The sequence below is a fragment of the Haemaphysalis longicornis genome, unplaced genomic scaffold (assembly GCF_048455015.1).
Source record: "Haemaphysalis longicornis isolate Haplotype H1 unplaced genomic scaffold, Haemaphysalis longicornis Haplotype H1 scaffold_8, whole genome shotgun sequence".
Taxonomy (NCBI): domain Eukaryota; kingdom Metazoa; phylum Arthropoda; class Arachnida; order Ixodida; family Ixodidae; genus Haemaphysalis; species Haemaphysalis longicornis.
Genome location: NW_027526445.1, coordinates 68539082 through 68566843, shown reverse-complemented (window position 1 = coordinate 68566843; position 27762 = coordinate 68539082). Strand labels below are relative to the sequence as shown.

The 27762-nt window shown below is 56.7% G+C and overlaps 6 non-coding genes and 3 pseudogenes across 6 annotated transcripts; all 9 read right to left on the bottom strand.

Annotated features, from left to right (window-relative positions):
- Positions 1–536: 536 nt before the first annotated feature.
- LOC144150408 (U2 spliceosomal RNA) lies at positions 537–727 on the bottom strand. The gene has a single exon (XR_013318558.1). It is a non-coding gene; the product is annotated as a U2 spliceosomal RNA (small nuclear RNA).
- A 1388-nt stretch (positions 728–2115) lies between these two features.
- Positions 2116–2306, bottom strand: LOC144150407 (U2 spliceosomal RNA). The gene has a single exon (XR_013318557.1). It is a non-coding gene; the product is annotated as a U2 spliceosomal RNA (small nuclear RNA).
- Positions 2307–3695: 1389 nt separating this feature from the next.
- Positions 3696–3886, bottom strand: LOC144150406 (U2 spliceosomal RNA). The gene has a single exon (XR_013318556.1). It is a non-coding gene; the product is annotated as a U2 spliceosomal RNA (small nuclear RNA).
- A 1389-nt stretch (positions 3887–5275) lies between these two features.
- Positions 5276–5466, bottom strand: LOC144150405 (U2 spliceosomal RNA). The gene has a single exon (XR_013318555.1). It is a non-coding gene; the product is annotated as a U2 spliceosomal RNA (small nuclear RNA).
- Positions 5467–6854: 1388 nt separating this feature from the next.
- Positions 6855–7017, bottom strand: LOC144150309 (U2 spliceosomal RNA; annotated as a pseudogene).
- Positions 7018–14127: 7110 nt separating this feature from the next.
- LOC144150404 (U2 spliceosomal RNA) lies at positions 14128–14318 on the bottom strand. Its single transcript, XR_013318554.1, has one exon. It is a non-coding gene; the product is annotated as a U2 spliceosomal RNA (small nuclear RNA).
- A 1389-nt stretch (positions 14319–15707) lies between these two features.
- LOC144150403 (U2 spliceosomal RNA) lies at positions 15708–15898 on the bottom strand. Its single transcript, XR_013318553.1, has one exon. It is a non-coding gene; the product is annotated as a U2 spliceosomal RNA (small nuclear RNA).
- A 1389-nt stretch (positions 15899–17287) lies between these two features.
- Positions 17288–17468, bottom strand: LOC144150318 (U2 spliceosomal RNA; annotated as a pseudogene).
- A 5882-nt stretch (positions 17469–23350) lies between these two features.
- LOC144150308 (U2 spliceosomal RNA) lies at positions 23351–23513 on the bottom strand (annotated as a pseudogene).
- Between the last annotated feature and the right edge of the window lie 4249 nt (positions 23514–27762).

Here is a 27762-nt window from a genome sequence, read left to right as displayed (position 1 = left end):
AACACGGAGAAAGGCCCCATTGCCAGTGCGGTACAGGGGTCAGCCCGTGGCAGTTGCGCAAGCATCGGCACTTATTTTGCTTGACCTCTAAACTGCGCGAGCGCTTCAGACGCTGCAAGCGAGCGAGCGAGCGAGAGTGTGTGTGTGTGTGACAGAGAGAGATAGAGTGTTTTCGAGTATAGGACACAGCAGCGAAGCATTATGTATGGCAAGCAATGCCTACTGCAGCGATCATTTTGTATTTACCGTTGTGGTACTTTGCGCGCTGCGAGCAGACGCATGCACGCACGTAGTTGTTTTGGACGCCATTTCCGAGTTTTATATATAACACGATGTATACGAAACAAATACCCACCGCAAACACACCACGGCACCGAAAAGCAGCAGTGCGTCGCCTGCACCAGGCGGTGTATCGAGAAATGAACTTGAACACAGCGCCAGAGAATGTCGCGAAACGCGGCGCACAGCGTGCAGTGCTTTTTTTCCCTATAGTGGTTGTTTCTCTCATTTTGGATTTGATTACAGCCCCCCGAAGGGGGTCTTGGGCCGAACCCGGCAGCAGTGCAACGCCGGGACAACCCGCGGCGCCGGAGGAGCAAGCCCCTTCACGGCGCCAAATGGCAAAAATTAGTTTAATATCTTGAGTCCAAATAGGACTCGTATCAGATATTAAGCTGATAAGAACAGATACTACACTTTGATCTTAGCCAAAAGGCCGAGAAGCGATAACGTTAATCAAATTTCTAATTAGTCTCCGACGCGCAAAGACAGCACGAGCAAAATGGTGGCCACAAGGCGAGCCCAAACATTGAGAGCCGACACTCGCTCCGCGGCGGCCGTCGCCGCGCATCGAGCTTCACCGCAAGGCTCGCGGGCACGCGTTTATAGGTTTCTGCACGTTCCTCGCGCGCGCGACAGCTAGCGATTGGCAAAAAAGCTTGTCGCAAGCAGAAACGCGCTCGCCGAACGTGCACAGTGAAACGAGATTGCGGAAAGTCGTTAAGACACGACAGAGAGGCGCAGCGCGCATCGCTTATCGTGAGCAAAGCACAAAAATCGACAACAGCCAACCCATTAAGAAAAGCAAAAAAAAAAAAAAAAAAAAACAAACAAACAAAAAAAAAAAAAAGGAAAACATTCGCAACCCGAGTGAACATGTCGACGAGCGGCCCAGGGTGTCGGCACGGGTTGGCACGCGCGTTCCAACGGCGATATGCGGAGCACACGCGGCTGCAAGGTCTTGGTGGCGGCGGAAAAAGCAGTGCACAGCCAGGTCGCACGCTTCTTTTAGTCGAGGAAGGCGCTCGGGGCAGCGATTGCGGAGATCCGACGCGTTTCTATGGCGTCGACCTGATACTGGTGCGGGACGGTTTGCTCGGGGAGGCGAGAGCGGTGGCAGCGACGAGACGCGGCCGGCGCTTTTCTCTCTCGGCCGCGGGACCCGTGGCGCCATCTGGCGGAGGCGCGGCACAACTCGTAGCACTCGGAAAAGATGCGGGGCCAACTAGCTGTGTGTCTGTGTGCGCGCGTGCCGCACCTGTATAAACAGATTGTCTCGATCGCGTAAAAGTAGTCCTCAAACACGGAGAAAGGCCCCATTGCCAGTGCGGTACAGGGGTCAGCCCGTGGCAGTTGCGCAAGCATCGGCACTTATTTTGCTTGACCTCTAAACTGCGCGAGCGCTTCAGACGCTGCAAGCGAGCGAGCGAGCGAGAGTGTGTGTGTGTGTGACAGAGAGAGATAGAGTGTTTTCGAGTATAGGACACAGCAGCGAAGCATTATGTATGGCAAGCAATGCCTACTGCAGCGATCATTTTGTATTTACCGTTGTGGTACTTTGCGCGCTGCGAGCAGACGCATGCACGCACGTAGTTGTTTTGGACGCCATTTCCGAGTTTTATATATAACACGATGTATACGAAACAAATACCCACCGCAAACACACCACGGCACCGAAAAGCAGCAGTGCGTCGCCTGCACCAGGCGGTGTATCGAGAAATGAACTTGAACACAGCGCCAGAGAATGTCGCGAAACGCGGCGCACAGCGTGCAGTGCTTTTTTTCCCTATAGTGGTTGTTTCTCTCATTTTGGATTTGATTACAGCCCCCCGAAGGGGGTCTTGGGCCGAACCCGGCAGCAGTGCAACGCCGGGACAACCCGCGGCGCCGGAGGAGCAAGCCCCTTCACGGCGCCAAATGGCAAAAATTAGTTTAATATCTTGAGTCCAAATAGGACTCGTATCAGATATTAAGCTGATAAGAACAGATACTACACTTTGATCTTAGCCAAAAGGCCGAGAAGCGATAACGTTAATCAAATTTCTAATTAGTCTCCGACGCGCAAAGACAGCACGAGCAAAATGGTGGCCACAAGGCGAGCCCAAACATTGAGAGCCGACACTCGCTCCGCGGCGGCCGTCGCCGCGCATCGAGCTTCACCGCAAGGCTCGCGGGCACGCGTTTATAGGTTTCTGCACGTTCCTCGCGCGCGCGACAGCTAGCGATTGGCAAAAAAGCTTGTCGCAAGCAGAAACGCGCTCGCCGAACGTGCACAGTGAAACGAGATTGCGGAAAGTCGTTAAGACACGACAGAGAGGCGCAGCGCGCATCGCTTATCGTGAGCAAAGCACAAAAATCGACAACAGCCAACCCATTAAGAAAAGCAAAAAAAAAAAAAAAAAAAAAACAAACAAACAAAAAAAAAAAAAAGGAAAACATTCGCAACCCGAGTGAACATGTCGACGAGCGGCCCAGGGTGTCGGCACGGGTTGGCACGCGCGTTCCAACGGCGATATGCGGAGCACACGCGGCTGCAAGGTCTTGGTGGCGGCGGAAAAAGCAGTGCACAGCCAGGTCGCACGCTTCTTTTAGTCGAGGAAGGCGCTCGGGGCAGCGATTGCGGAGATCCGACGCGTTTCTATGGCGTCGACCTGATACTGGTGCGGGACGGTTTGCTCGGGGAGGCGAGAGCGGTGGCAGCGACGAGACGCGGCCGGCGCTTTTCTCTCTCGGCCGCGGGACCCGTGGCGCCATCTGGCGGAGGCGCGGCACAACTCGTAGCACTCGGAAAAGATGCGGGGCCAACTAGCTGTGTGTCTGTGTGCGCGCGTGCCGCACCTGTATAAACAGATTGTCTCGATCGCGTAAAAGTAGTCCTCAAACACGGAGAAAGGCCCCATTGCCAGTGCGGTACAGGGGTCAGCCCGTGGCAGTTGCGCAAGCATCGGCACTTATTTTGCTTGACCTCTAAACTGCGCGAGCGCTTCAGACGCTGCAAGCGAGCGAGCGAGCGAGAGTGTGTGTGTGTGTGACAGAGAGAGATAGAGTGTTTTCGAGTATAGGACACAGCAGCGAAGCATTATGTATGGCAAGCAATGCCTACTGCAGCGATCATTTTGTATTTACCGTTGTGGTACTTTGCGCGCTGCGAGCAGACGCATGCACGCACGTAGTTGTTTTGGACGCCATTTCCGAGTTTTATATATAACACGATGTATACGAAACAAATACCCACCGCAAACACACCACGGCACCGAAAAGCAGCAGTGCGTCGCCTGCACCAGGCGGTGTATCGAGAAATGAACTTGAACACAGCGCCAGAGAATGTCGCGAAACGCGGCGCACAGCGTGCAGTGCTTTTTTTCCCTATAGTGGTTGTTTCTCTCATTTTGGATTTGATTACAGCCCCCCGAAGGGGGTCTTGGGCCGAACCCGGCAGCAGTGCAACGCCGGGACAACCCGCGGCGCCGGAGGAGCAAGCCCCTTCACGGCGCCAAATGGCAAAAATTAGTTTAATATCTTGAGTCCAAATAGGACTCGTATCAGATATTAAGCTGATAAGAACAGATACTACACTTTGATCTTAGCCAAAAGGCCGAGAAGCGATAACGTTAATCAAATTTCTAATTAGTCTCCGACGCGCAAAGACAGCACGAGCAAAATGGTGGCCACAAGGCGAGCCCAAACATTGAGAGCCGACACTCGCTCCGCGGCGGCCGTCGCCGCGCATCGAGCTTCACCGCAAGGCTCGCGGGCACGCGTTTATAGGTTTCTGCACGTTCCTCGCGCGCGCGACAGCTAGCGATTGGCAAAAAAGCTTGTCGCAAGCAGAAACGCGCTCGCCGAACGTGCACAGTGAAACGAGATTGCGGAAAGTCGTTAAGACACGACAGAGAGGCGCAGCGCGCATCGCTTATCGTGAGCAAAGCACAAAAATCGACAACAGCCAACCCATTAAGAAAAGCAAAAAAAAAAAAAAAAAAAAAACAAACAAACAAAAAAAAAAAAAAGGAAAACATTCGCAACCCGAGTGAACATGTCGACGAGCGGCCCAGGGTGTCGGCACGGGTTGGCACGCGCGTTCCAACGGCGATATGCGGAGCACACGCGGCTGCAAGGTCTTGGTGGCGGCGGAAAAAGCAGTGCACAGCCAGGTCGCACGCTTCTTTTAGTCGAGGAAGGCGCTCGGGGCAGCGATTGCGGAGATCCGACGCGTTTCTATGGCGTCGACCTGATACTGGTGCGGGACGGTTTGCTCGGGGAGGCGAGAGCGGTGGCAGCGACGAGACGCGGCCGGCGCTTTTCTCTCTCGGCCGCGGGACCCGTGGCGCCATCTGGCGGAGGCGCGGCACAACTCGTAGCACTCGGAAAAGATGCGGGGCCAACTAGCTGTGTGTCTGTGTGCGCGCGTGCCGCACCTGTATAAACAGATTGTCTCGATCGCGTAAAAGTAGTCCTCAAACACGGAGAAAGGCCCCATTGCCAGTGCGGTACAGGGGTCAGCCCGTGGCAGTTGCGCAAGCATCGGCACTTATTTTGCTTGACCTCTAAACTGCGCGAGCGCTTCAGACGCTGCAAGCGAGCGAGCGAGCGAGAGTGTGTGTGTGTGTGACAGAGAGAGATAGAGTGTTTTCGAGTATAGGACACAGCAGCGAAGCATTATGTATGGCAAGCAATGCCTACTGCAGCGATCATTTTGTATTTACCGTTGTGGTACTTTGCGCGCTGCGAGCAGACGCATGCACGCACGTAGTTGTTTTGGACGCCATTTCCGAGTTTTATATATAACACGATGTATACGAAACAAATACCCACCGCAAACACACCACGGCACCGAAAAGCAGCAGTGCGTCGCCTGCACCAGGCGGTGTATCGAGAAATGAACTTGAACACAGCGCCAGAGAATGTCGCGAAACGCGGCGCACAGCGTGCAGTGCTTTTTTTCCCTATAGTGGTTGTTTCTCTCATTTTGGATTTGATTACAGCCCCCCGAAGGGGGTCTTGGGCCGAACCCGGCAGCAGTGCAACGCCGGGACAACCCGCGGCGCCGGAGGAGCAAGCCCCTTCACGGCGCCAAATGGCAAAAATTAGTTTAATATCTTGAGTCCAAATAGGACTCGTATCAGATATTAAGCTGATAAGAACAGATACTACACTTTGATCTTAGCCAAAAGGCCGAGAAGCGATAACGTTAATCAAATTTCTAATTAGTCTCCGACGCGCAAAGACAGCACGAGCAAAATGGTGGCCACAAGGCGAGCCCAAACATTGAGAGCCGACACTCGCTCCGCGGCGGCCGTCGCCGCGCATCGAGCTTCACCGCAAGGCTCGCGGGCACGCGTTTATAGGTTTCTGCACGTTCCTCGCGCGCGCGACAGCTAGCGATTGGCAAAAAAGCTTGTCGCAAGCAGAAACGCGCTCGCCGAACGTGCACAGTGAAACGAGATTGCGGAAAGTCGTTAAGACACGACAGAGAGGCGCAGCGCGCATCGCTTATCGTGAGCAAAGCACAAAAATCGACAACAGCCAACCCATTAAGAAAAGCAAAAAAAAAAAAAAAAAAAAAACAAACAAACAAAAAAAAAAAAAGGAAAACATTCGCAACCCGAGTGAACATGTCGACGAGCGGCCCAGGGTGTCGGCACGGGTTGGCACGCGCGTTCCAACGGCGATATGCGGAGCACACGCGGCTGCAAGGTCTTGGTGGCGGCGGAAAAAGCAGTGCACAGCCAGGTCGCACGCTTCTTTTAGTCGAGGAAGGCGCTCGGGGCAGCGATTGCGGAGATCCGACGCGTTTCTATGGCGTCGACCTGATACTGGTGCGGGACGGTTTGCTCGGGGAGGCGAGAGCGGTGGCAGCGACGAGACGCGGCCGGCGCTTTTCTCTCTCGGCCGCGGGACCCGTGGCGCCATCTGGCGGAGGCGCGGCACAACTCGTAGCACTCGGAAAAGATGCGGGGCCAACTAGCTGTGTGTCTGTGTGCGCGCGTGCCGCACCTGTATAAACAGATTGTCTCGATCGCGTAAAAGTAGTCCTCAAACACGGAGAAAGGCCCCATTGCCAGTGCGGTACAGGGGTCAGCCCGTGGCAGTTGCGCAAGCATCGGCACTTATTTTGCTTGACCTCTAAACTGCGCGAGCGCTTCAGACGCTGCAAGCGAGCGAGCGAGCGAGAGTGTGTGTGTGTGTGACAGAGAGAGATAGAGTGTTTTCGAGTATAGGACACAGCAGCGAAGCATTATGTATGGCAAGCAATGCCTACTGCAGCGATCATTTTGTATTTACCGTTGTGGTACTTTGCGCGCTGCGAGCAGACGCATGCACGCACGTAGTTGTTTTGGACGCCATTTCCGAGTTTTATATATAACACGATGTATACGAAACAAATACCCACCGCAAACACACCACGGCACCGAAAAGCAGCAGTGCGTCGCCTGCACCAGGCGGTGTATCGAGAAATGAACTTGAACACAGCGCCAGAGAATGTCGCGAAACGCGGCGCACAGCGTGCAGTGCTTTTTTTCCCTATAGTGGTTGTTTCTCTCATTTTGGATTTGATTACAGCCCCCCGAAGGGGGTCTTGGGCCGAACCCGGCAGCAGTGCAACGCCGGGACAACCCGCGGCGCCGGAGGAGCAAGCCCCTTCACGGCGCCAAATGGCAAAAATTAGTTTAATATCTTGAGTCCAAATAGGACTCGTATCAGATATTAAGCTGATAAGAACAGATGAAAAGAGAAGTTTATTTCATCTCTGAAACAAGGTACAGGGTTCACATACAACCAGAATGACTTTTCCTTTGGAAACCAACATTGTTTCAGGCACGCAAGCGCAAGGCTCGCTGTGCAGCACCCATTGTGCACACAACTCTATATAATTATCCAGGGGTGCTCTGAGCGGCTTTCACACTCAAGTCGCTCCCCCGCGCAGACGAAAACCCGCATCAGCAGCCATACACACATTCATAACAAGGCATGCGCGGTGTAAACATTGTCGTTCTACTCCACCGCCTTGCCAACAAATCAACTGGAAGGAAATGTGCGCCCTGGCGCCGTCAAAATGAAGGGTCATGACACGCGATTTTCTTTCGCGCAATTAACTTCACACCAGGCAGACGCCGGCCGACGTGACAAAGCACAAGAGAACGACGTCACTCCCCTCCCCCCGTGAATATTCACGTCTGATAATCCTGCTGACCTTTAGGCCAGCGCCAAGTACTTCGCTCAAACACTTGAAACATCACAAAACAACTTTCAACGCTGTGCGCGCTGCACACTCGGTGCAACACGCACTTACAACAAAATTCGTCCATCAATACACGGCGAGAGCGGCCCCGGTCATGGCATATACAAGTTCCCCAAGCGGCACGCCGCTCCTGGGCGTCCCGCCTCTGCAGCGCATTATGCACCCGATTGCACACTTATGCATGCGCGAGGCGCGGTGGGCGGAGCTTACTATGTTAACTCGCCTCCTCCGCAGCCCGCGTCGGTTTGTTTACATTGACATACGCGTGGTTTCGTGTGCTGTGTTTACAGCTGGACGCGCTCTATCCTGCGCTCTGAGGACGTTAATAGTCCACTACTTCGACCTGTAGCTGGCCGTGTTCCACCCTGATAAACCTAGTGGACCATCGTCTGAGGAATGCGTCCTCCCCCAGCGCTACGAGTTCATTCTCTAGGTGTTGCAGCAGCCGCGCTCGCACTTTAAGCAGCATGGGGTACATGGCTCTGTGTGGCCGAGCTCGCAAAGAAGCTACCCCCCGCCTGCTCCATAGTACGAGTGCGCCGACCCCCAACAGGAAACAGACGAATGCGTCTCGTGAACGCGTGTGGGTGCCCAGGGAAATCCCGAACATCCGCGTCATAAGACGCCAGAACGTCTTGGCAACACGACAGTCGCGCAGCGCGTGTCCTAACGTCTCTCGTTCGCCGCACTGCGGGCAACTCGCGTTCGGCGCAACTCCCCACCTGGCAAGCTGGTCGCCCGTGGGCAGCACCCCCCATCCACGCCTCCACCCGAAGTCGCGAACGTCAGGAGGGAGCGCGCTGGAAGTGAGGAGCTTCCAGTCTGCCCCTTGCGCTTGCTGCAGCTGTTCCGCGCTCAGTCGCTTGACCGCTAACTGTTCGCAGAGCTCCGTTGGCTTCGTGGCCAGGACGCTTGCCTCAGGAAGCTCCGCGTTCAGCTGGCGATTGAAGCGCAACAGGTAGCTGTAGAATGGAGGTGGATGCTCCGCCGTCGGCCCCCCTGCGCTGGCCTCAACGAAATCGCGCCTTGACGTGCCCAGAAAGTACTCGATGAGTGGCCTTCCCGGGTAATCCTCGTTCTCTAACAGCCCTCGGAAGCAGCGCAAGGCGAGGATGCCGCTGAGAGTCTCCAAGTGGGGAATGCTGAACCCTCCCAGGTTGCGTGGAAGGCGCAACACTGCCCGCTTGACGCGCTCTGTTTTCCCCGCCCAGAAGAACGAGCCAAGCATGGTGGCCAGCCTCCTCGTCACTCTCGTCGGCGGGCGTGCCACACGAGCAACGTACATAAAGGCGGCGGAAACGCACGACCTTATGACGAAGCTCCGCTCCGCCAACGAAAGCTGGAACTGAGAAGCCACCTCCAGCCTGACTTCCGCCTTCCCTAGCAGCTCGCGCCAGCTCTCGTCTGCGACCTCCCCGGACGCGTGGAATGTCACGCCCAGCACTCGCACGGCTGCCACCCACTCCACATCCCCGGCCAGGTCTGACGCGAACGCGCCGAAACGCAACGCCTTACTCTTGCCCCTGTTCAATTGGGCGCCAGACAGCTCGCTGTACAAACCAAACAGCCGTAGAAACGCTGCGTAGCTGTCTTCGTCCCGCAAGAACAGGGACACGTCGTCCGCATAGGCGGAGACTTTCACCTGACCCTGGCCGGGTAGTGGGAACCCCCTGATCGCGACGGAATCTGCCACGCGCCTAAGCAGCGGGTCAATACATATCGCGAACAGCATGGGCGAGAGCGGGCAGCCCTGCCTTATGCCGCGCGTGACGGCGAACGGGTCGCTGAGGGCGTTGTTGACAATCAGGGTAGAAGTCAAATTCGTGTAAAGGGCTGCCAGCCTCCCCACGAAAACCTGTGGGAAGCCAAAGCAGCCCAGCGCAGCGAACATATACCGGTGCTCGACCCGATCAAAGGCTTTTGCCTGGTCGATCGAGACGAAACACCCGGCTATGCCCGTGCGCGTCGCAAACGTGAAAAGGTCTCTGGTCAGGGAGAGGGCGGAGAACCCTGTCCTGCCCGGAACACTGCAGGCCTGGTACAAGCTGATGACATGCGGGAGGGTGGCGCTAACGCGCTTCGCCAACAGCGATGCCACCAGCCTGTAGTCGGCGTTCAGCAGCGTGATGGGCCGGTACGCGCTCGGCTCCGCAGGGTCTCCGCCCGGTTTCAAGATCAGGAAGACCCGACCCGCGGTGAACGAGTCAGGTCTGCGTCCACATTCAAGAAATTCGTTCACCATCCGCAGAAGCGGTGCTTTGAGCGCGGGGAAGAGGACTTTGTAAAACGATAGGGGGATGCCGTCCGGCCCAGGGGCCGAGGCATCGTTCATCCCCTTCAGTACCTCCCACACCTCCTCGCACGTGGCGGGCGTGGTCAGCCGCTCCGCCAAGTGGTCTGGTACTAAAGGTAAGTCCCCGCAAAATGCCCTCACCGCTTCTGGGAGGCGCGCCCCGTCCTGAACATCACTCTCCGACGTAAACAAACGCGCGAAGTGGCCTGCAAAGACCGCGCGAATGTCGTTCACGTCGGAGCTGACACTTCCGTCGGGCAGCCCTACGTGAGGCACGCGCGCTGGCCCTTCCTCGTCGATCGCGCCTGCCCTAATGTGCCGAAGCACCGCGGGGTCCGCGATCGGCCTGCCTAAGACAAGAGCGCGGCTAGCAGCGCGCGACGACTGCCGCAAGAGGCGGTCGTACCGCGCTTTCAGGAGAGCCGCGTAGTCGCGCATCGCGAAGGTGAGCGTGCCCGCGCCCTGAACGATTCGCAACCTGCGGAGCGTCTCGTTCAGTTCGCGGGTGATGCGGACCTTACGCTCGCGCCCTGCCCTGACCAGCACCTCTCGAAAGCTCTCCTTCAGCGCGTCCCAACCTCTCTCCTCCCCCACCTCTGCCGCCAACGCGCTTTTAATGCCAGCCACGCTCGTGGGGTCAGTCATAAGGCAGGGGTCCATCCGCCACAAGTCCTGGCGGGGGCCTAGCTCCGCGCATTGAAGCCTGACCGACACAGGCGCATGGTCAGAAATGCGCGGCGCGTCGTCAGGGAAAGTGAGCACCTGACAGCTCTCCAGGCACCTGATTAGCTCAGGCGGCAAGAAAAACTTGTCTAGCCTGCTCCCCGACCGCCCCCTTGACCAGGTGGCTGCGAATTCGTGACCATGAAGGTGCACCCAAGCATCCCGCAGCCTAAACTGCCCCACGAGCTCGCTCAACGCGCGCGCACCTCGATAGGGCTTGCCCTGACCCGGCCCGCGAACATCTCGTACAGGATCCAACACACAGTTGAAGTCACCGACCAAAAACGTAGGATAACAATCGAGAAAATAAACATCGAGTGAACTAAAAAAGTCAGAAGAAAGGTTGCGCTGCGCAGGCGCGTACACGTTAACAGCGCGCACACGCTGCGAGCCAAGCACAAATTCGACCGCGATAGTGCGGCCGTCTAAACCAAAGATAACGTGCGCTTTCTGGCGAAGCGCAGCACGCAAAAATACAACGCCTACGCCGCAAGAAACCGAGTTTGAAAGCGAGAAAAAAGCATCAACCGAAAACCGCGAGCGAAATAAAGATACATCAAGAGGCGAACGAAAATTGCACTCTTGAAGAAACAACACGTCAACGTTTTGCGCCCGTGCGAAGTGCATAATTTCCCTTTGCTTGTCCAGGCCGCGGAAGCCTTGGGCATTCAAAGAAATAAGATGCACTAGCATTATAATAAAATATGGCACTACTTGCATTGACATGTGTTTCTCTTAAACAAAATACAACTCAGGTTGGTCGGGACTTCTTACTGTGTTCTTTGGCACCGTCGGAGTCGCTGCTCGAGGGCGGGCCTCGCTTGGAAGGGTCTTTGGTTAGGTCCATGTCCTGCACGGCGCCGTCGGCGGCGTCGCCTGCGCTGCTGGGGGGTGGCGCTCGACGGTCCGGCGGAGCACTCGCGGGCGCTGTCGCCGAGGGGGACGTGGGCTTGGCCGTGGAGGGCGGGGCCGCGGGGCGTACCACGCCGCTCGCGCCAGGCAACGCCGGCTTGGCGGCCTTTGCGCTCGCGCGGCTGGTTACCCCGCGTCCTCTCGGAGGCAGGGGCGTCGTCTTAGTCGTGTTGTGGTCGTCGAGGTTGGGTTGTTGCGCCTCTGAGACGGCGGGTGTGTCGCCCTGGTGTTCCGCGCTGGTCTCCGCGACACTGTCGCTGTCCCCGAAGGGCGAGAGCGGCGAGGAAACTTCGTCCAGGGTGAACGAGGCGTTGTCGTCGTCGGTGTCGTCTTGTTCGGTGGCCGCGTCTTCCGCCTCGAATTCCGGGTTGCCGCTTGCGCCTGGCTGTTCCCCTGCGCCGCCGGAAAGGGCCGGAAACTCCTCCAGCGCGGCGGCGTACGATCGGGGCTTGATGCAGTCGGCGGTCGCGTGGTGGCCGCCACACTTGCGGCACCCGGCGGTGCAGCTCTCTGCGACGTGCCCGAAGGCCCGGCAGCGGTCGCACCAGGGGGCTTTGCACTCTCCACGGTTGTGGCCGGGCTGATCACACCTGGAACACACGCGCTTAACCCCCCGGTACTCGAACTGCACCCGGCACCCGCGCACAAACATGAAGTTCGGCACGGGCTTGTGCATTTCAAGCTTGATGTTGCGGGTTCCGTTGTCGACGGTCGGGTGGCCTTTAAAAGTCTGGTCCGTGATGCTGATGACTCGTCCGAAGGGGGCGAGTGCAGCCGCCAGGTCATCATTACTTACAAACAGTTTGAGCCGCAAGGCAGTCATGAAGACCACCTGCGGCCCAACACAGGTTGTCGAGCACTTCTCTCCGAGGATTGTGATGTCCCCGGCCGTGTTGAGCTTCTCTGCAGCGGCCGCCGAAGCTACCGCTGCACAGAATCGAGTCGCACCTTGATGTTGGAGGGCTCGCAGTCCTCCAGGTCCCAAGGCCAGGTGGAAACCGTCGATTATGTCATCGATGGTGGCCTCCTTAGGAGCACTGAACTCGAAGCAGTGCTCCTTTGGAGGCGGCGCTCGGAACTTCATTGCGCGGCGTTGGCTTCCCCGCAGCGCAGCGCGCCGTGCGGGGAAGCGCACTTGCGCTCGCTTTGGGGCAACTTGTAGCTCGTGCGACTTCTACTGCGACCTGAGGCCGCGCCGTTGCTCTCACAAGAAAAAAACTAAGTCAGGATCGCTGTGACGACCGTCCGGGACTATGTAGCACCCTTAGCCAAAAGGCCGAGAAGCGATAACGTTAATCAAATTTCTAATTAGTCTCCGACGCGCAAAGACAGCACGAGCAAAATGGTGGCCACAAGGCGAGCCCAAACATTGAGAGCCGACACTCGCTCCGCGGCGGCCGTCGCCGCGCATCGAGCTTCACCGCAAGGCTCGCGGGCACGCGTTTATAGGTTTCTGCACGTTCCTCGCGCGCGCGACAGCTAGCGATTGGCAAAAAAGCTTGTCGCAAGCAGAAACGCGCTCGCCGAACGTGCACAGTGAAACGAGATTGCGGAAAGTCGTTAAGACACGACAGAGAGGCGCAGCGCGCATCGCTTATCGTGAGCAAAGCACAAAAATCGACAACAGCCAACCCATTAAGAAAAGCAAAAAAAAAAAAAAAAAAAAAACAAACAAACAAAAAAAAAAAAAAGGAAAACATTCGCAACCCGAGTGAACATGTCGACGAGCGGCCCAGGGTGTCGGCACGGGTTGGCACGCGCGTTCCAACGGCGATATGCGGAGCACACGCGGCTGCAAGGTCTTGGTGGCGGCGGAAAAAGCAGTGCACAGCCAGGTCGCACGCTTCTTTTAGTCGAGGAAGGCGCTCGGGGCAGCGATTGCGGAGATCCGACGCGTTTCTATGGCGTCGACCTGATACTGGTGCGGGACGGTTTGCTCGGGGAGGCGAGAGCGGTGGCAGCGACGAGACGCGGCCGGCGCTTTTCTCTCTCGGCCGCGGGACCCGTGGCGCCATCTGGCGGAGGCGCGGCACAACTCGTAGCACTCGGAAAAGATGCGGGGCCAACTAGCTGTGTGTCTGTGTGCGCGCGTGCCGCACCTGTATAAACAGATTGTCTCGATCGCGTAAAAGTAGTCCTCAAACACGGAGAAAGGCCCCATTGCCAGTGCGGTACAGGGGTCAGCCCGTGGCAGTTGCGCAAGCATCGGCACTTATTTTGCTTGACCTCTAAACTGCGCGAGCGCTTCAGACGCTGCAAGCGAGCGAGCGAGCGAGAGTGTGTGTGTGTGTGACAGAGAGAGATAGAGTGTTTTCGAGTATAGGACACAGCAGCGAAGCATTATGTATGGCAAGCAATGCCTACTGCAGCGATCATTTTGTATTTACCGTTGTGGTACTTTGCGCGCTGCGAGCAGACGCATGCACGCACGTAGTTGTTTTGGACGCCATTTCCGAGTTTTATATATAACACGATGTATACGAAACAAATACCCACCGCAAACACACCACGGCACCGAAAAGCAGCAGTGCGTCGCCTGCACCAGGCGGTGTATCGAGAAATGAACTTGAACACAGCGCCAGAGAATGTCGCGAAACGCGGCGCACAGCGTGCAGTGCTTTTTTTCCCTATAGTGGTTGTTTCTCTCATTTTGGATTTGATTACAGCCCCCCGAAGGGGGTCTTGGGCCGAACCCGGCAGCAGTGCAACGCCGGGACAACCCGCGGCGCCGGAGGAGCAAGCCCCTTCACGGCGCCAAATGGCAAAAATTAGTTTAATATCTTGAGTCCAAATAGGACTCGTATCAGATATTAAGCTGATAAGAACAGATACTACACTTTGATCTTAGCCAAAAGGCCGAGAAGCGATAACGTTAATCAAATTTCTAATTAGTCTCCGACGCGCAAAGACAGCACGAGCAAAATGGTGGCCACAAGGCGAGCCCAAACATTGAGAGCCGACACTCGCTCCGCGGCGGCCGTCGCCGCGCATCGAGCTTCACCGCAAGGCTCGCGGGCACGCGTTTATAGGTTTCTGCACGTTCCTCGCGCGCGCGACAGCTAGCGATTGGCAAAAAAGCTTGTCGCAAGCAGAAACGCGCTCGCCGAACGTGCACAGTGAAACGAGATTGCGGAAAGTCGTTAAGACACGACAGAGAGGCGCAGCGCGCATCGCTTATCGTGAGCAAAGCACAAAAATCGACAACAGCCAACCCATTAAGAAAAGCAAAAAAAAAAAAAAAAAAAAAACAAACAAACAAAAAAAAAAAAAAGGAAAACATTCGCAACCCGAGTGAACATGTCGACGAGCGGCCCAGGGTGTCGGCACGGGTTGGCACGCGCGTTCCAACGGCGATATGCGGAGCACACGCGGCTGCAAGGTCTTGGTGGCGGCGGAAAAAGCAGTGCACAGCCAGGTCGCACGCTTCTTTTAGTCGAGGAAGGCGCTCGGGGCAGCGATTGCGGAGATCCGACGCGTTTCTATGGCGTCGACCTGATACTGGTGCGGGACGGTTTGCTCGGGGAGGCGAGAGCGGTGGCAGCGACGAGACGCGGCCGGCGCTTTTCTCTCTCGGCCGCGGGACCCGTGGCGCCATCTGGCGGAGGCGCGGCACAACTCGTAGCACTCGGAAAAGATGCGGGGCCAACTAGCTGTGTGTCTGTGTGCGCGCGTGCCGCACCTGTATAAACAGATTGTCTCGATCGCGTAAAAGTAGTCCTCAAACACGGAGAAAGGCCCCATTGCCAGTGCGGTACAGGGGTCAGCCCGTGGCAGTTGCGCAAGCATCGGCACTTATTTTGCTTGACCTCTAAACTGCGCGAGCGCTTCAGACGCTGCAAGCGAGCGAGCGAGCGAGAGTGTGTGTGTGTGTGACAGAGAGAGATAGAGTGTTTTCGAGTATAGGACACAGCAGCGAAGCATTATGTATGGCAAGCAATGCCTACTGCAGCGATCATTTTGTATTTACCGTTGTGGTACTTTGCGCGCTGCGAGCAGACGCATGCACGCACGTAGTTGTTTTGGACGCCATTTCCGAGTTTTATATATAACACGATGTATACGAAACAAATACCCACCGCAAACACACCACGGCACCGAAAAGCAGCAGTGCGTCGCCTGCACCAGGCGGTGTATCGAGAAATGAACTTGAACACAGCGCCAGAGAATGTCGCGAAACGCGGCGCACAGCGTGCAGTGCTTTTTTTCCCTATAGTGGTTGTTTCTCTCATTTTGGATTTGATTACAGCCCCCCGAAGGGGGTCTTGGGCCGAACCCGGCAGCAGTGCAACGCCGGGACAACCCGCGGCGCCGGAGGAGCAAGCCCCTTCACGGCGCCAAATGGCAAAAATTAGTTTAATATCTTGAGTCCAAATAGGACTCGTATCAGATATTAAGCTGATAAGAACAGATACTACACTTTGATCTTAGCCAAAAGGCCGAGAAGCGATAACGTTAATCAAATTTCTAATTAGTCTCCGACGCGCAAAGACAGCACGAGCAAAATGGTGGCCACAAGGCGAGCCCAAACATTGAGAGCCGACACTCGCTCCGCGGCGGCCGTCGCCGCGCATCGAGCTTCACCGCAAGGCTCGCGGGCACGCGTTTATAGGTTTCTGCACGTTCCTCGCGCGCGCGACAGCTAGCGATTGGCAAAAAAGCTTGTCGCAAGCAGAAACGCGCTCGCCGAACGTGCACAGTGAAACGAGATTGCGGAAAGTCGTTAAGACACGACAGAGAGGCGCAGCGCGCATCGCTTATCGTGAGCAAAGCACAAAAATCGACAACAGCCAACCCATTAAGAAAAGCAAAAAAAAAAAAAAAAAAAAAACAAACAAACAAAAAAAAAAAAAAGGAAAACATTCGCAACCCGAGTGAACATGTCGACGAGCGGCCCAGGGTGTCGGCACGGGTTGGCACGCGCGTTCCAACGGCGATATGCGGAGCACACGCGGCTGCAAGGTCTTGGTGGCGGCGGAAAAAGCAGTGCACAGCCAGGTCGCACGCTTCTTTTAGTCGAGGAAGGCGCTCGGGGCAGCGATTGCGGAGATCCGACGCGTTTCTATGGCGTCGACCTGATACTGGTGCGGGACGGTTTGCTCGGGGAGGCGAGAGCGGTGGCAGCGACGAGACGCGGCCGGCGCTTTTCTCTCTCGGCCGCGGGACCCGTGGCGCCATCTGGCGGAGGCGCGGCACAACTCGTAGCACTCGGAAAAGATGCGGGGCCAACTAGCTGTGTGTCTGTGTGCGCGCGTGCCGCACCTGTATAAACAGATTGTCTCGATCGCGTAAAAGTAGTCCTCAAACACGGAGAAAGGCCCCATTGCCAGTGCGGTACAGGGGTCAGCCCGTGGCAGTTGCGCAAGCATCGGCACTTATTTTGCTTGACCTCTAAACTGCGCGAGCGCTTCAGACGCTGCAAGCGAGCGAGCGAGCGAGAGTGTGTGTGTGTGTGACAGAGAGAGATAGAGTGTTTTCGAGTATAGGACACAGCAGCGAAGCATTATGTATGGCAAGCAATGCCTACTGCAGCGATCATTTTGTATTTACCGTTGTGGTACTTTGCGCGCTGCGAGCAGACGCATGCACGCACGTAGTTGTTTTGGACGCCATTTCCGAGTTTTATATATAACACGATGTATACGAAACAAATACCCACCGCAAACACACCACGGCACCGAAAAGCAGCAGTGCGTCGCCTGCACCAGGCGGTGTATCGAGAAATGAACTTGAACACAGCGCCAGAGAATGTCGCGAAACGCGGCGCACAGCGTGCAGTGCTTTTTTTCCCTATAGTGGTTGTTTCTCTCATTTTGGATTTGATTACAGCCCCCCGAAGGGGGTCTTGGGCCGAACCCGGCAGCAGTGCAACGCCGGGACAACCCGCGGCGCCGGAGGAGCAAGCCCCTTCACGGCGCCAAATGGCAAAAATTAGTTTAATATCTTGAGTCCAAATAGGACTCGTATCAGATATTAAGCTGATAAGAACAGAGTTTTTATTAAATGTTCTTCACATTTGATTTCGCAAATGATTTAAATTATACATTTTTAATTGCATACAGTAGAAAATAAGAAAAAAATAAGAGAGAAAAAACAAAAAAATAGTAAAGAAAGAATATGTACAATTATAAGCGCCCAAATAGGGTTGTTAAAGATTTTATACAAAAACTATTTACAACAACAGCAAGAAATTATACAACACTATAAAACGATAAAAATAAAAGAAAAGAGAAAAGAAAAAAAAAAAAGAAAGACAAATAAAAAGGAAAAAGAAAAGAAAAAAAAAAAAAAAAAAAGGGCACTCCCTCTTCAGAGGGGTGCCTAGCGCTTTCCAGCAATGTGGGCAGCGTAGATATCCCTACTGCGCATGACGGTCTCACTGACAATGAGCCGTTTCATCTTGCGCAGGTAGGTCTTGCTGCACAGCCGGCGGAGGACACGGTCGTTTGCTGGATCCCAGGACCCGAGGGCCCCGACGATGACCGCCTCCACCGTCACACGCTGGAAGCGCCGGGACAAATACTCTTTGATTCCCTTGTATTTGTCCTCTTTTGCCCGCCGAGTTTCCTGGAGTGCAACTCGGCGGTTGTCAAAGGGGCAGGCTACGTCGATGACGATGGCCTCCTCCCCTCGAACCAGTACCAGGTCCGGTCTCAGATTTGAGTTGCCGACCGGCCGGTTCTCGTGGCTCACCGTGAACCGCGGCGTGGCTGCCGCTTTGATGCGGTCCACGATGGCATTGTGGCGGCGAGTGAGGGCCTGACTCTGAACCATGCAGTGGCAGACGACGTGTGGCAGGGTTTCTTGCTGGTAGCCACACGCTCTGCACCGCTGGTCAGCTGCGGAGGCCCAAGGCCGGGCGCCATTGAGGGGCAACAGGTTCAGTCGGGCTCGGTGGACGAAGCGCCAGTCGGCGAATCGCGTGTATCGCCCAGACCGCATGAAGTGGGAACTGGCGCGGTCGGCGGCGACGCATTCCATCACCTTGCCCTGGCTGGGTTGTTCCTGCAGTGCCCGGTCATTGGCTGCTGTGGCGATGCCTCGCAGTGTGCGGACCACCTGGTGCCTGTGTTTGGGCGAGATTGTTTTGTCTCCACAGGTGATCCGCGCCCCCTCTGGTCCGAGCTCCCAGGCCACTCCCATGCGTCGGGAGGCTTTGCGAGCCTCTGTCCATACCGACTGGACTTGGGTAGCTGTGGCCCGGAAGTCTCCTTCAGTTTCCCCGGACAGGAACGCCTCCACGTCCTCCTCTGTCACGGGTCGCCGCAGTCGTCGCTCTGTCACCTTGGTAAGTGCCTGCAGCGCAAGGTCACGAACCTCACTGTCCGGTGACGAGAGTAGCTTGAAAGCGCCGTCAATGCGGCACGCATCGCTGATCTCAGCGGCCTCCGGGATCCCTGCAGTTCCTGCACCTGCGCTGCCATACAAATACTTGTTTGACGCGTTGGCTGGCAAGTACAGCGTCTGTTTTATCAGGGGTCTCAGGGTGTCGTCGAGGCGGCGCCATTCCTCTTTTCCAACTGTCCCGACTCGCATTGCGAAGTTGAGTGCCGGGTACAGGAACGTCTTGATGGCGTCCAGCCTCTGCCAGGGGGCTAGCATTGACGTTAGCAGCCGCTTGCCCAAGGCGATTGCGTCGTCTACACAGGCAGTGTCGGGCAGGACTCTGTAGCCCACAGGGCGGCCGAGGAACGCGTGGCTCTCGAAGTCGCCGATGTGGGGGATCTCTGCTCCTCCGACTTTGAACGTGGTGGGCCTGGTTCCCACGGGAGTCTGCCCAGACATGTGTAGTGTTCGACATTTGCTGGGATTCAGCTCCAGCCCCAACTTTGAAGACAGTGCCGCTACCACGTTGATTCGTGTTTGTAGCTCTGCTGGGCTGCTGCCTAGTGGGGTCAGGTCATCCGCATAAGCCAAGATCTTGTGTTGGCGTTCTCCTCCTTGTACCGCCCGGATCACTGGGTCCAGCACCATGTTGAACAGGAGGCCGCTTAGTGGGCAGCCTTGTCGTATCCCTGCCTTGATGCTGACCGGCTCCGTCGTTCCTCCTTCGCTTATGATGGCGGTGGAGTTGTCCGTGTACAAGTCCTGGACAATGCTGGTGAAGGCGTCTCCAGCCCCTGCACCTCGAACCGCTTCAACGAGGGCATTGTGGGCCACGGACCCAAAGGCGTTTGCATAATCGAGGAATGCTACGCAGAGGTCACCCCCTCCTGTGCGCGCTGCGTCCAGGCGCTCCTGCAGCACGAAGTTGTGTTCAAACACTCCATCGTGCGGCATGAAGCCCTTTTGGCATTGCGACAGGACCCCGTGGTTGCACAACCACATCTGCAGCCGGGATGCTAGGCACCCAGCGTACAGTTTTGCAATCGTGTTCCCAAGGGAAATGGGGCGCCAGTTGGTGGGGTCACTCTTTTCACCTTTCTTGTGAATGAGTACCGTGCGGGACGCCTTCCAACAGTCAGGAACCCGGCGGTGCTGCAAGCAGACATTGAAGACTGCTGCCAGGAAGCACCCTTCAGGGTCGACGGACTTCCAATGGTGGTAGGTAAGTCGGTCGCCGCCGGGGGCAGTGTTCTCACAGCGGCGGAGTTTTGCCGCTACTTCAGTTGCCGTGAGTGGGGTTAGATCCATTTCCCCGGGGGCGGGCAGTCGCTGTGTGAGTAGCGTTGTGTCTGCCTCTTTGTGCCCCCACACTGTGGAGAAGTGCGCCTCCAACTCGTCTGGTGGGATGGGACACATTTGGGAGGGGCCCTCAGCGATGAGACGGACTGCGCGGCGACGGTTGCGTCGGTACAGCGTCTGGATCTGCTGGGCATTGTTGGCGTTGACCTCGCGCCGGGGTCTTCCCTCCCCTGTGGTGGGCAGCTTGACTGTGCTTGCCACTGTGGTCATTGCGTCGTCGAGGATTTCTAGGAACTGGTCCCAGGCCTCCTCATTTGGCTCCAGTTTGAGCACGCGCTGCAGCTTTTTGGTGTGCTCGGCCAGCACAGAGCTGTCGTCAATTAGCGCGGCTGCTGGGACGGCTTCATCGCCTCCCTCTCCTCCTGCATCGTCGTCAGCCTGCGGACTCCCTCCCATGCTGGGGCATTCCTGCGAGAACAGCTGGGTGGGTGTGGCAGACCGGTCCGACTGGCTAGGAGTAGACCGCCTGCTGGCCTGCGGGAGAGGGGTGTTCGTTAGACGGGGGGTGCTCTGTTGGCTTTCCTCTCCGTCGCCACGTTCCGGGCTGCTGGGAGCTTGGGAGTTCTGCCGGCTCGCAGCGCCGCCTGATGCCGGTGTGGCTTGTGTTGGCGGCTGCCCCTCATTCTGCCCCTCGTCATCTCCTGGGGTGGTGCTTTGCTGGGAGCTGGCTGCACGCTGTCGCTTGGCCTCCTCTTTCTTGTGCCAAAGCGTGTGATTGTGCAGGCCCTTCCTGGAAGGGAAGGACGACGTGCATTCAGTGCACTGGAATCGTTGCTGTGTGGGGGCTGCGCTGGCCCTGCCATTGGCCAGGCAAGGGTGCGTTGTAGGCTTTGCACCTAGGGTATCCCCACACAGGGCACAGAGGTTGACCGTTCGGCGAATTCGCATGCCGTGGTCTCCCTCGAGGTGCCTCTGCAGTGACTGGCGCCTGTTCGTCCATGCAGCAGCTGAGTATGCTGAAGTGCATCCCGTCTCTGTGCACCTGAATGGCTGAGGGGCTGGAAATGAGATAAAGAGTGTATCTCCATCTCTTCGGGGTTGGTGCCCCTCATCTGGTGGTGGAGTGGGCGGGGTTTCAGGGGTCCGCGGAGTGGGTACCGGGATCCCGCTGTTGCGGCGCCTCGCAACTGGAGCCCTGTTGTTTGCCATTGTGGCGCTCCATCAGGTTCTGCTGATACTTGTCATTCTGCCTCTGGGAGTAGGCAGCAAGCTGTTGCGAGCACTGCTGAGGTTCAGCGGCCGCTCTGGGCAGAAGTTTGTGCAAAGTTTGGCACGAGCGACGGTTGCTTTAAAGTGTGTGTTTTACACTACACTCTGAGCATCGCCGAAGCGCCAGGGTGCGCCATGTGGGCAGGTAGAGGCATTACAACACTTTAGAAGTCATGACTAAAGCATCGCAACACCTCAAAACAACCATGCTTTCATGTGGCAGCACTACACTTCAAAACAACATGCCTTATGGGCAGGTAGCAGCATCACAACACTTTAGAATCCATGACTAGAGCATCGCAACACTTCAAAACAACCATGCAGGCATGCAGCGGCACAACACTTCAAAATAGCATGCCCATGCAACAGCAGCAGGTCCTCCAGGGCAGCAGGAATCCAAGAGGGTCTGGGCGGCGATCCAAGAGGCGATCCAGGCGGCCGGCGCTTCCAAGATGGCGGCCGGTCAGCAGCGCAGGAGGTCCGAGGGGTCCGAGGGCAGCAGGTCCGAGTCCATGGCTTGTAGATGCTCCACGAAGATCAGGAGCTCTCAAAAAGAGCCCCCGAGGGTCAGGTAATATACCTAGACTACACTTTGATCTTAGCCAAAAGGCCGAGAAGCGATAACGTTAATCAAATTTCTAATTAGTCTCCGACGCGCAAAGACAGCACGAGCAAAATGGTGGCCACAAGGCGAGCCCAAACATTGAGAGCCGACACTCGCTCCGCGGCGGCCGTCGCCGCGCATCGAGCTTCACCGCAAGGCTCGCGGGCACGCGTTTATAGGTTTCTGCACGTTCCTCGCGCGCGCGACAGCTAGCGATTGGCAAAAAAGCTTGTCGCAAGCAGAAACGCGCTCGCCGAACGTGCACAGTGAAACGAGATTGCGGAAAGTCGTTAAGACACGACAGAGAGGCGCAGCGCGCGTCGCTTATCGTGAGCAAAGCACAAAAATCGACAACAGCCAACCCATTAAGAAAAGCAAAAAAAAAAAAAAAAAAACAAACAAACAAAAAAAAAAAAAAAGGAAAACATTCGCAACCCGAGTGAACATGTCGACGAGCGGCCCAGGGTGTCGGCACGGGTTGGCACGCGCGTTCCAACGGCGATATGCGGAGCACACGCGGCTGCAAGGTCTTGGTGGCGGCGGAAAAAGCAGTGCACAGCCAGGTCGCACGCTTCTTTTAGTCGAGGAAGGCGCTCGGGGCAGCGATTGCGGAGATCCGACGCGTTTCTATGGCGTCGACCTGATACTGGTGCGGGACGGTTTGCTCGGGGAGGCGAGAGCGGTGGCAGCGACGAGACGCGGCCGGCGCTTTTCTCTCTCGGCCGCGGGACCCGTGGCGCCATCTGGCGGAGGCGCGGCACAACTCGTAGCACTCGGAAAAGATGCGGGGCCAACTAGCTGTGTGTCTGTGTGCGCGCGTGCCGCACCTGTATAAACAGATTGTCTCGATCGCGTAAAAGTAGTCCTCAAACACGGAGAAAGGCCCCATTGCCAGTGCGGTACAGGGGTCAGCCCGTGGCAGTTGCGCAAGCATCGGCACTTATTTTGCTTGACCTCTAAACTGCGCGAGCGCTTCAGACGCTGCAAGCGAGCGAGCGAGCGAGAGTGTGTGTGTGTGTGACAGAGAGAGATAGAGTGTTTTCGAGTATAGGACACAGCAGCGAAGCATTATGTATGGCAAGCAATGCCTACTGCAGCGATCATTTTGTATTTACCGTTGTGGTACTTTGCGCGCTGCGAGCAGACGCATGCACGCACGTAGTTGTTTTGGACGCCATTTCCGAGTTTTATATATAACACGATGTATACGAAACAAATACCCACCGCAAACACACCACGGCACCGAAAAGCAGCAGTGCGTCGCCTGCACCAGGCGGTGTATCGAGAAATGAACTTGAACACAGCGCCAGAGAATGTCGCGAAACGCGGCGCACAGCGTGCAGTGCTTTTTTTCCCTATAGTGGTTGTTTCTCTCATTTTGGATTTGATTACAGCCCCCCGAAGGGGGTCTTGGGCCGAACCCGGCAGCAGTGCAACGCCGGGACAACCCGCGGCGCCGGAGGAGCAAGCCCCTTCACGGCGCCAAATGGCAAAAATTAGTTTAATATCTTGAGTCCAAATAGGACTCGTATCAGATATTAAGCTGATAAGAACAGATGAAAAGAGAAGTTTATTTCATCTCTGAAACAAGGTACAGGGTTCACATACAACCAGAATGACTTTTCCTTTGGAAACCAACATTGTTTCAGGCACGCAAGCGCAAGGCTCGCTGTGCAGCACCCATTGTGCACACAACTCTATATAATTATCCAGGGGTGCTCTGAGCGGCTTTCACACTCAAGTCGCTCCCCCGCGCAGACGAAAACCCGCATCAGCAGCCATACACACATTCATAACAAGGCATGCGCGGTGTAAACATTGTCGTTCTACTCCACCGCCTTGCCAACAAATCAACTGGAAGGAAATGTGCGCCCTGGCGCCGTCAAAATGAAGGGTCATGACACGCGATTTTCTTTCGCGCAATTAACTTCACACCAGGCAGACGCCGGCCGACGTGACAAAGCACAAGAGAACGACGTCACTCCCCTCCCCCCGTGAATATTCACGTCTGATAATCCTGCTGACCTTTAGGCCAGCGCCAAGTACTTCGCTCAAACACTTGAAACATCACAAAACAACTTTCAACGCTGTGCGCGCTGCACACTCGGTGCAACACGCACTTACAACAAAATTCGTCCATCAATACACGGCGAGAGCGGCCCCGGTCATGGCATATACAAGTTCCCCAAGCGGCACGCCGCTCCTGGGCGTCCCGCCTCTGCAGCGCATTATGCACCCGATTGCACACTTATGCATGCGCGAGGCGCGGTGGGCGGAGCTTACTATGTTAACTCGCCTCCTCCGCAGCCCGCGTCGGTTTGTTTACATTGACATACGCGTGGTTTCGTGTGCTGTGTTTACAGCTGGACGCGCTCTATCCTGCGCTCTGAGGACGTTAATAGTCCACTACTTCGACCTGTAGCTGGCCGTGTTCCACCCTGATAAACCTAGTGGACCATCGTCTGAGGAATGCGTCCTCCCCCAGCGCTACGAGTTCATTCTCTAGGTGTTGCAGCAGCCGCGCTCGCACTTTAAGCAGCATGGGGTACATGGCTCTGTGTGGCCGAGCTCGCAAAGAAGCTACCCCCCGCCTGCTCCATAGTACGAGTGCGCCGACCCCCAACAGGAAACAGACGAATGCGTCTCGTGAACGCGTGTGGGTGCCCAGGGAAATCCCGAACATCCGCGTCATAAGACGCCAGAACGTCTTGGCAACACGACAGTCGCGCAGCGCGTGTCCTAACGTCTCTCGTTCGCCGCACTGCGGGCAACTCGCGTTCGGCGCAACTCCCCACCTGGCAAGCTGGTCGCCCGTGGGCAGCACCCCCCATCCACGCCTCCACCCGAAGTCGCGAACGTCAGGAGGGAGCGCGCTGGAAGTGAGGAGCTTCCAGTCTGCCCCTTGCGCTTGCTGCAGCTGTTCCGCGCTCAGTCGCTTGACCGCTAACTGTTCGCAGAGCTCCGTTGGCTTCGTGGCCAGGACGCTTGCCTCAGGAAGCTCCGCGTTCAGCTGGCGATTGAAGCGCAACAGGTAGCTGTAGAATGGAGGTGGATGCTCCGCCGTCGGCCCCCCTGCGCTGGCCTCAACGAAATCGCGCCTTGACGTGCCCAGAAAGTACTCGATGAGTGGCCTTCCCGGGTAATCCTCGTTCTCTAACAGCCCTCGGAAGCAGCGCAAGGCGAGGATGCCGCTGAGAGTCTCCAAGTGGGGAATGCTGAACCCTCCCAGGTTGCGTGGAAGGCGCAACACTGCCCGCTTGACGCGCTCTGTTTTCCCCGCCCAGAAGAACGAGCCAAGCATGGTGGCCAGCCTCCTCGTCACTCTCGTCGGCGGGCGTGCCACACGAGCAACGTACATAAAGGCGGCGGAAACGCACGACCTTATGACGAAGCTCCGCTCCGCCAACGAAAGCTGGAACTGAGAAGCCACCTCCAGCCTGACTTCCGCCTTCCCTAGCAGCTCGCGCCAGCTCTCGTCTGCGACCTCCCCGGACGCGTGGAATGTCACGCCCAGCACTCGCACGGCTGCCACCCACTCCACATCCCCGGCCAGGTCTGACGCGAACGCGCCGAAACGCAACGCCTTACTCTTGCCCCTGTTCAATTGGGCGCCAGACAGCTCGCTGTACAAACCAAACAGCCGTAGAAACGCTGCGTAGCTGTCTTCGTCCCGCAAGAACAGGGACACGTCGTCCGCATAGGCGGAGACTTTCACCTGACCCTGGCCGGGTAGTGGGAACCCCCTGATCGCGACGGAATCTGCCACGCGCCTAAGCAGCGGGTCAATACATATCGCGAACAGCATGGGCGAGAGCGGGCAGCCCTGCCTTATGCCGCGCGTGACGGCGAACGGGTCGCTGAGGGCGTTGTTGACAATCAGGGTAGAAGTCAAATTCGTGTAAAGGGCTGCCAGCCTCCCCACGAAAACCTGTGGGAAGCCAAAGCAGCCCAGCGCAGCGAACATATACCGGTGCTCGACCCGATCAAAGGCTTTTGCCTGGTCGATCGAGACGAAACACCCGGCTATGCCCGTGCGCGTCGCAAACGTGAAAAGGTCTCTGGTCAGGGAGAGGGCGGAGAACCCTGTCCTGCCCGGAACACTGCAGGCCTGGTACAAGCTGATGACATGCGGGAGGGTGGCGCTAACGCGCTTCGCCAACAGCGATGCCACCAGCCTGTAGTCGGCGTTCAGCAGCGTGATGGGCCGGTACGCGCTCGGCTCCGCAGGGTCTCCGCCCGGTTTCAAGATCAGGAAGACCCGACCCGCGGTGAACGAGTCAGGTCTGCGTCCACATTCAAGAAATTCGTTCACCATCCGCAGAAGCGGTGCTTTGAGCGCGGGGAAGAGGACTTTGTAAAACGATAGGGGGATGCCGTCCGGCCCAGGGGCCGAGGCATCGTTCATCCCCTTCAGTACCTCCCACACCTCCTCGCACGTGGCGGGCGTGGTCAGCCGCTCCGCCAAGTGGTCTGGTACTAAAGGTAAGTCCCCGCAAAATGCCCTCACCGCTTCTGGGAGGCGCGCCCCGTCCTGAACATCACTCTCCGACGTAAACAAACGCGCGAAGTGGCCTGCAAAGACCGCGCGAATGTCGTTCACGTCGGAGCTGACACTTCCGTCGGGCAGCCCTACGTGAGGCACGCGCGCTGGCCCTTCCTCGTCGATCGCGCCTGCCCTAATGTGCCGAAGCACCGCGGGGTCCGCGATCGGCCTGCCTAAGACAAGAGCGCGGCTAGCAGCGCGCGACGACTGCCGCAAGAGGCGGTCGTACCGCGCTTTCAGGAGAGCCGCGTAGTCGCGCATCGCGAAGGTGAGCGTGCCCGCGCCCTGAACGATTCGCAACCTGCGGAGCGTCTCGTTCAGTTCGCGGGTGATGCGGACCTTACGCTCGCGCCCTGCCCTGACCAGCACCTCTCGAAAGCTCTCCTTCAGCGCGTCCCAACCTCTCTCCTCCCCCACCTCTGCCGCCAACGCGCTTTTAATGCCAGCCACGCTCGTGGGGTCAGTCATAAGGCAGGGGTCCATCCGCCACAAGTCCTGGCGGGGGCCTAGCTCCGCGCATTGAAGCCTGACCGACACAGGCGCATGGTCAGAAATGCGCGGCGCGTCGTCAGGGAAAGTGAGCACCTGACAGCTCTCCAGGCACCTGATTAGCTCAGGCGGCAAGAAAAACTTGTCTAGCCTGCTCCCCGACCGCCCCCTTGACCAGGTGGCTGCGAATTCGTGACCATGAAGGTGCACCCAAGCATCCCGCAGCCTAAACTGCCCCACGAGCTCGCTCAACGCGCGCGCACCTCGATAGGGCTTGCCCTGACCCGGCCCGCGAACATCTCGTACAGGATCCAACACACAGTTGAAGTCACCGACCAAAAACGTAGGATAACAATCGAGAAAATAAACATCGAGTGAACTAAAAAAGTCAGAAGAAAGGTTGCGCTGCGCAGGCGCGTACACGTTAACAGCGCGCACACGCTGCGAGCCAAGCACAAATTCGACCGCGATAGTGCGGCCGTCTAAACCAAAGATAACGTGCGCTTTCTGGCGAAGCGCAGCACGCAAAAATACAACGCCTACGCCGCAAGAAACCGAGTTTGAAAGCGAGAAAAAAGCATCAACCGAAAACCGCGAGCGAAATAAAGATACATCAAGAGGCGAACGAAAATTGCACTCTTGAAGAAACAACACGTCAACGTTTTGCGCCCGTGCGAAGTGCATAATTTCCCTTTGCTTGTCCAGGCCGCGGAAGCCTTGGGCATTCAAAGAAATAAGATGCACTAGCATTATAATAAAATATGGCACTACTTGCATTGACATGT